Source organism: Ursus arctos, unplaced genomic scaffold, assembly GCF_023065955.2.
Source record: "Ursus arctos isolate Adak ecotype North America unplaced genomic scaffold, UrsArc2.0 scaffold_16, whole genome shotgun sequence".
In the NCBI taxonomy this organism is placed as follows: Eukaryota; Metazoa; Chordata; class Mammalia; order Carnivora; family Ursidae; genus Ursus; species Ursus arctos.
This window is the reverse complement of record NW_026622830.1, coordinates 21,511,039-21,518,917: the sequence shown is the minus strand read 5'-3', so window position 1 is coordinate 21,518,917 and position 7,879 is coordinate 21,511,039.

The window sequence follows — 7,879 nt, the reverse complement described above, 5'->3', positions numbered from 1 at the left end:
GCCTCTTTCCTGAAAGCCGGGCCCCAGCCGCCGCCCAGCTCCTCCAGCCAGAGCCATGCTGGGAAGCAGACGGTGTGGCCGCGCTCCGCTCGCCTGTGCTTTCTCTTGCCCGTGACAGGGTTTCTGCGGGAGCCCTGTCCTCTGCCTGGAAGACGGCTATCTTCTGGTCAACTTCTGCTCAGACTGGGGCTCAAACCTGCTGCTTTCATGAAGCCCTCCTTGACCTCCCTGCCTAGGACAAACTACTCCATTCTTAGGTCCTTACACCATTATGTACTTTATTTATTTATTTTTAAATAATTTTGACAGGTTTATTTTTTTTAAAGATTTATTTATTTGAGAGAGAGTGAGAGCGAGAGAGATCACAGAGGGAGAGGAAGAAGCAGACCCGCCGCTGAGCAGGGAGTCCAGTGCGGGGCTAGATCCTAGGACACCGAGATCATGACCCGAGCCGGGGGCATCTAGATGCCCAAACGACCGAGCCACTCAGGCGCCCCACCACTATGTACTTAAAAAAAAAAAAGAAAAGAAAAGAAAAAGCACTCATCACTGTTACAATTTCCAAGTTGTTTTGTGATCTTTTTAAAATTTCTTGAAATAACTTCATGCTTTCAGGAAAGTTGCAGGAGTAATGCAAAGAACTCCCCCATATACTCTTGGTCCAGAGTCAACAATTGTTAACATTTTGCCACATTTGCTTTATTATTTTCTGTTTCTGTGTGTATGATAGATTATACAGGTGATATATACTAACTACATGTACAACTAATATATATATGAGTGTTATTTTTTTTACCTACTTGAGAAAAAGTGGTAGACATCTTGCCCTTTACCCATAAATATTTAAGGATTATTTCCTAAGAACACGCCCATTCACTTCCATAACCACAGCACAATTAAATGGGATGATTCTTTGGGTAATGTCTGTCTCCTTTCACTTAAACATAGACTCCATGAGGTCGGGGGCTACTCTGGCTCACCGCCCGTGGTGGGTCACCTAACACAGTGTCTCGCACATTGTTGGGGCTCTACAAATATTTGTGGAACGTGTAAGAAGTCCTGAGTAGGGAAGGACTTGTCGTCAATGCTGCGTTCTACCCTAGCCTTGAGTTTTCTCGCTCAGCATGCTCTGGGGTTGGATGGGGCTGGGTGTTTGGATTTGTCTCCCTGTCTCCATTTCTGTGGGGAATCAGAGCCCCACTGTGGTAAATTATAGTGCCTGGAGATTTGGCTTCTGTCCTTTTCAGATCCTCTCCAACCAGCCCTGGCCCTTGCTCAGCCTTGGTCTTGAGTGGCTGCTGCCTTTCCTTTGGCCCAGTGGCACCTGTTGGCTATTGCACCCAGTTAATTAGCCCCACGAGAGAGATCTGGCAAAGACAGCTGGAATGCCAGCCATCTTTCCATGCAATTGCTTGTGTGAAGTGTTGGCCTCCGCCTAGGAAACTGCCCTGTAAGCTCTTGGCCCACCAGGTGCTTTGAGCTACCTTGCATCCCGTGTCGGGCCATCCTTTGGGAGGTTGTAGCTGCTTAGTTAACTGAGGAGTCGATGGAGCCGATGGATGTGCTGAGGGCGAGCGGAAGCTGGAGCCCACAGCCCCTGGTATCCTGAGTTGGAAAGGTCTGGTTGTTGTATTTTTTTTTAAGATTTTATTTTAATTATTTGATATATATAGAGAGAGCACTAGCGGGGGTAGGAGCAGAGGGAGAAGTAGACTCCCCACTAAGCAGGGAGCCCGACACAGGGACTTGATCGATCGGAGGACCCTGGGATCACGACCTGAGCCAGAGGCAGACACTTAACCAATCGAGCACCCCAGAGGTCTTTAGAGATCTTTTAGGACAGTGGTTCTGTAAGTATGGTCCCCAAACCACAGTATTCACACCTCCTGCGAACTTGTTAGAAATGCCCCACCCCAGACCTACTGAATTAGAATCTCTGGGGATGGGCGCGGCAATCTATGTTTAACTAGCCCTCCAGGTAATTTGGATACATGCTGGTGCTCTGGTTTGCAACCCTCTGCTCTAGGCCAACCCTGCCAGTTTTCAAGGGGGGAACTTAAGCCCCAGGAAAGTCACCCTGATGCCTTCTTTCACACAGGAACCTTCGCTGCTCCTTGCTACCTATCTGCAGACTGCTGTTTTTTTTTTTTTTTATGTTTTCAGAATCATAAATAAGCTTTTCACAGGCTATTACATTACCATGGCAACCTGGCAGCTGGCTAGAAAAAAGCAGGTAGCACAACTGCCTTGGGGTCTCAGTGGCACTACCGTAATTGTGATGTTCTCTCTGCCGGGGTCATTCTCTTTATGCACGGCCTCTTTGTTTCTCTCCTCTTTTCCTCCTTCATTCTCTTCTTTGCTTCTCTGTTTGGCCCTTATTCCTACCTGGTCTCATTAGGAGCAACTTGTGTTCTAATTGTTTTAGATCTTCCAAGGGCTGCCACATCTGACCGCGGCGTTGACACCAACAATAGCAGGGCAAGGTGGGCGGATGCGAGCAGGGCTATTTGACTGCATTTGTGTTCCCATCAAAATGTTGTATTAGTTTTTTTAATTGATTAATTTAGCTTTCAAGAAGTTACATGCAGAGTGCAAAATTCAAAAGGTAAAAATGGCACACATTAAGAGGAAGTCTCCCCATGACCCCTGGTGTCTAGGTCCCCTGCATGGCAGGTGGAGGGGGGACTAGAGAGGGTGGGGGTGTGTGCTCATTACCTGTTTCTTGTGCATCTTTGCTGGGACAGCCCATGCACAGGTAAGCACGTTCCTTTATTTCCTTTCTTATGTACACGGTTGGCAGCGTTCCATACCCACAATCCTGTTCCTTGTTCTTTCACTCAATGATGTCTTAGCGATCTATCTCTTAGCATTTCCAGTTGTCTGTTGCTTCTTAATAGCTGCATATTCCATGGTCTAAATGTACCATCATTTATGTGAGCAGGCCCCTGTTGATGGGTATTTGGGTTGCCTCCAGTCGTTTGTTATTTTTCATTCCCATTTTACAGCTGGGAAAGCTGTGATTCAGGAAGGGATGTGATTTGCGGATATTCCCAAAGCAATTGTGGGCATCTGTAGGCATCGCTCAGCTACCGAATCTAAGAAAAAGGAAGAGTTGACTTATCCCTGAATTACAGAACAGAAGGAGCCATCCAGGCACTGGATTTCTTTTCTCACCCTGTTAAGTGTCTTATCCAGTTGAGTTACATTCTGCTAACATTGCCTGATGACTGATGTGTAATTAAGTAATTGTTTGTGGAAGGGTTTTTAATTTGTCTTCTCTGCTAGACGATAATCTTTGTCAGGGCAGGGACGGATGATGTTTTCCTCACTACTGCCTCCCTAGCAAGTACTATACTCCTAGCAAGCCATGGGTATACAGTAGGTGCTCAGTAAAGACTTGTTGAACGAAAGATCAAACAGGCCGGGATTGTGTGTGGTTAAGACAATGGGCTCAGAGGCCTGGGTTTGAATCCTGACCCTGATACTTACTGGCTGTGCAATCCAAGACCTGTCTCTCAACTTCTCTATGTCTCTGTTTCCTCGGCTGTGAAATGGAAACCCTCCCTCAGGGGCGCTGGGGGAGATCGAGGGAGTGAATGCAGGGCCCGCATCCATCAGAGGGCCCTCTACACAGAGAGAGCTCCATCATTTCTCTCCGCTTCTTTCAGTGTCATGTCCTGCAGGGAAATTGTGACGAGGGAATTGAAAAATCTTCAAAGACGAGGGCATTTGAGCCGGGCCCTGAAAAAGAAGTAGAATTCCAGCTTCTGTGGCAAGCACTGGCTCTCTTTACTGTGTTCATCCCAACTACAAAATGGAGATGACGACACCCAGTTTCCGTCTCCCTCTGAGGAGATGTTCTGGCTTAATGTCCCTCAAGAGGAAGATACCACGCAATTAAAAGACACCATTATTATTCAGTTGGAAAAGTGCCTTCACAGGACAAGCGAACTAATCCCTGCCAAATACGATTCTGCCTGTGCTGTGTGTAATTGAATATTTAGTGTGGATTTAACCCAGGGAGCCAACTGTGCTGTTGGTTAGAGTCAAGTTTAATGGCGCTCTTAATAAACATGGAGGTAATTAATATCATCCAGATGCTAGAGGCATGTGAAGTTTGTGCTGCTTCTATGACTGAAGCATTTCAGAGAGATGGGGCTCTGGACTCACTCCTTGGGCGGGGGGGGACTGGAAGTGCAAGCCCTGGCCTGGACCTTTGCTTCTGCTGTAATCTCATTCTGGAGAGTGAATGTCACCCACTTGGACGCCTTCCGTGATTGCCAGAGGAGGAATGCGATGTGTCTCCTGGGTTCATTTGTTCTTTCTTCTGTAGAACTCAAAACATCCTGCTGTATTAGTTATGTTTCTCTGTCTCTCCCCCACCTGAGCCCAAGATCTTGTCCCCAGTGTTTACCTGACATACAGTTGGCACTCAATGAATGTCTGCTGAATAAAGCTTTCCAGGTTTCAAGACTGTGGGAGATCTTGGGTCTCAAGAACAGGTGAGAGTGTTTGGATTTTCCTGGGAAGGGCAGGTTGGTGTTGACATGGAATCTATCTTTTGATGGAAATTCTCTTTGCTGACCTCTCGAATGAGCCCGGCATTGGAACGTGAACCTCTCCTCCTTATAGCAGACCTGCTCCTGGAAGATCCTAGAGCACAGGAATAGGACTCGGACACCTGAGAGTGGAATCCAGGCCTGAGTCCATACCTCGTAGAAAGCAAGAGAAGAACAGGTCTTGTCAGCCAAGGTTGGTTACCTGCTATGAGGCTCCTGGAGGCCCAGATAAAAGAGTCCAGGATGTAATGAGTCTCCACGGCTCTTTGGGCCCCGCTGCCTCTGAGAGAAACGTGTCCCTGGCCTTCCTGGCACACAGAAGATATCCAGATCGCCTGGAGGAAAGAGGACCCTTGTTTCAGTCCCATGTCCTGGATTTATCAGGATCAGCCACACTCAGCATTCTTGCTTTCACGCCTGAGCTGAACCTAAGGCAGAAGGAGGTGATGGAACACTGCAGAACTGGGCACAGGCAGGAACCCAAAGCCAGGTGGCTAACATCCTGCCCTTAGAACCACCTGCTCTGAATAAGTCCCCCAACTCTGGACTCGCCACTGTCTCTGACTGACCTTTGCAGCTGGAACTTCTGCCTCCAGAGTTAGTCTGGGGTGGGGGATTCTGACAGGTCATGAGTATAATCAGCATCTATGCTCTAGCAGGAACCGAGGCAAGGGTGTGTTTCCCTCATCCATCCTCCATAGTGGGAGAGGGGGCTACCTCTTCCTGTTTCTTGAGATTCCCACGAATGGGGGTCGGGCAGCCCAACTGACAAATGCCAGCTTTCCCCCCACTCCACGACTTCTATATTCTCTCCTGCTACTCTTCAGAAGGGCTCCATCTCCTGGGCTCAGTGATTCGCTCAACAAACAGTCACTTAGACCTCCATGGGCCAGGCAGTGTGCTAGGTGCTGGTAGGAGTGAGCAAAGGAAACAGAAGTTACACTCTACTGGGGGAGAGACTGGTGGTGAATAAGCAGACTGTGGTAATGCTATGCAAGAAACGGGCAGGCAGCTGTGATAGAAAGTAGGAGAGGTCTCCTTAGAGAGTTTCTGTTATCGATACCTCCAAAATTAGTGGCTAAAAGTACTCAATTTATTTAGCTCATGATTTGGGGGTCAGGAATTTGGAAAAGGCTGGGCTGGGAGCTTCATCTCTGCTCCATGTGGGTCAGCTGAAGTGCCTGGGGCTGCAGAATCCACCTCCAAGATGGATTTTCTTTTGCCCAAAATTATGTAGTGAAAAATTCAAATACATAAAAAAGTCGAAAGGATTGTACAGCAAACAGTCTACTTACCACCAAATTGTACACTTCACATTTTACCACCATTGCTTTATCTCCGGTCTCTGCACCTCTCCCAGATGGCTTCTTCACCCCCTGATCTGGTGTCTGATGCTCCTTGGATTCTCTTCCTCCCGTGTGGCTTGGACTTCTCACAGCTCCCTGATCTCAGGCTAGTCACCCTTCTCTTTTTAAAAAGATTTTATTTATTTGTTTGAGAGAGAGAGCGAGAGAGAGCCCGAGCAAGCACAAGGAGGGGGAGGGGCAGAGAGACCTCAACTTTCCTTTTTGCATATTCAGTCCAGCCCATTATCTGGGCCCACAGTGAGTGGCTTCCCTCATGAAACCTTCTCGGGGATACTGCTGTCCCTGCGGATACTTCCTCTCTTCCTGGGGCGCGCATCTGGCTCCCACAGGTTGGCTGGGTAGCGCCCTGGTTACGCACGTAGTCTCTGTGAGGCTTTGGGGAGCTGTGTAACTTCTCCAGTCCTAGGTTTCTCCACTTGGAAATGAGAATAATTACAGCGGCCTTCTAGGGTGCCTGGCAGGAGAATATCGATATATGGCAAGTGCTGGGCACTTAGTGAATACGCAGTAAATGGCAGCTGTAATTAATAATTACAAACCAGTTTACACCGTCATGCGTTCATCTAATTTAGAAATTTTTTTCCAGAGCAGAAACCATGTCGTTTTCAACTTTTTCTTTCATGGTGCAAGCAGCGCCTTGCATAGATATTATGAATAGGAGCAAGCATGGTACAGAGCTCTTTCCCTTGCTGTGGTGCTAATGGAGCCATGCAGGGCACAGAGATGAGCAAGACTCAGCTGGAGCCCTCCAGAAGTTTCCAGAGAGTAAGCAAGTGGTTATGCCTGCAGCAGCCGCACTGGGGATCTTTCACATTTTGGATACAGAGTAACAGGTTTCAAAGCACCTGCCTATCGGTATTAGTTTGCTAGGGCTGCCATAAAAAGTACCACAAACTGGGTGGCTTAAACAACGGATATTTATTTTCTCACAGCTCTGGAGGCTAGGAATCTGAAATCAAAGCTGACGACTGTGGGGAAGAATCATTCTCCCGGCTTTCCCCTAGCTTCCAGTGGTTTGCTGGAAATCTTGGTCATTCCTTGGCTTGTAGAAGCATTATCCTGATCGCTACCTGTATCTTCATATGGCATATGCTCCCTGGGTGTGGCTCTTTGTGTCCAAATTTCTCCCTTAAATAAGGTCACCAGTCAGATTAGATTAGTGCCCGTCTTAATCACCTCATTTTAACGTGATTAGCTGTGTAAAGACCCTACCTCCATATATGATTACGTTCTGGGGTACTGGGGGTTGGGACTCCAACAGAGCTTTTTTGGGAGGGGACACAATTCAACACGTAAAACATCTCTGTCTCCTATGACCCTCCTCATCCACACCCCACAGTGAGCTCCTTTAAGGGCAAGTACCAACTCTTGTCCTACATATCTGTACCCTTCAGGCTTCAGCTTCTCCCCCTTTCTTATGCTCCACGCCTTTCCCACAGTCTTTCCACCTCCCACCATGCTCTTTCCTCCTTCTCTTTGCCTGGCAAAATGCTACTCATTCTTCATTTCTTAGCTTAAATGTTACCTCCACAGAGAAGCCTTCCCTGATCACCCTGTCTTGATTGTGTCTCCCATGTTATTTATTCTCTCATGGTTTCCCCTTCTTCTCAACACACCTCCTGATTCATATACATTTCTCTGTGTGATTGATTAATGGAGGTGCCGGACATTAACCCCTACTCTAAGCATAGTGAGGGTGGGGACCCACCTACCTGCCATTGTCCTCCCAGTTCCATAGTACATGGAAATCCAGGGCAGAGCCTCCATAAATATCTGTTGAATGAATACATGAATGCTACATTCTTGTACCCTCCATTCCACCTCACACAGTATGGAGTTAGTGGACGTTGTTGTCTGAATTATAATTATTTAACTTAATTTAATTAATTTTTTAAAAGGTTTTATTTATTAGAGAGAGAGAAAGCATGAGCAGGGGCAAGGGGAGAGGGAGCA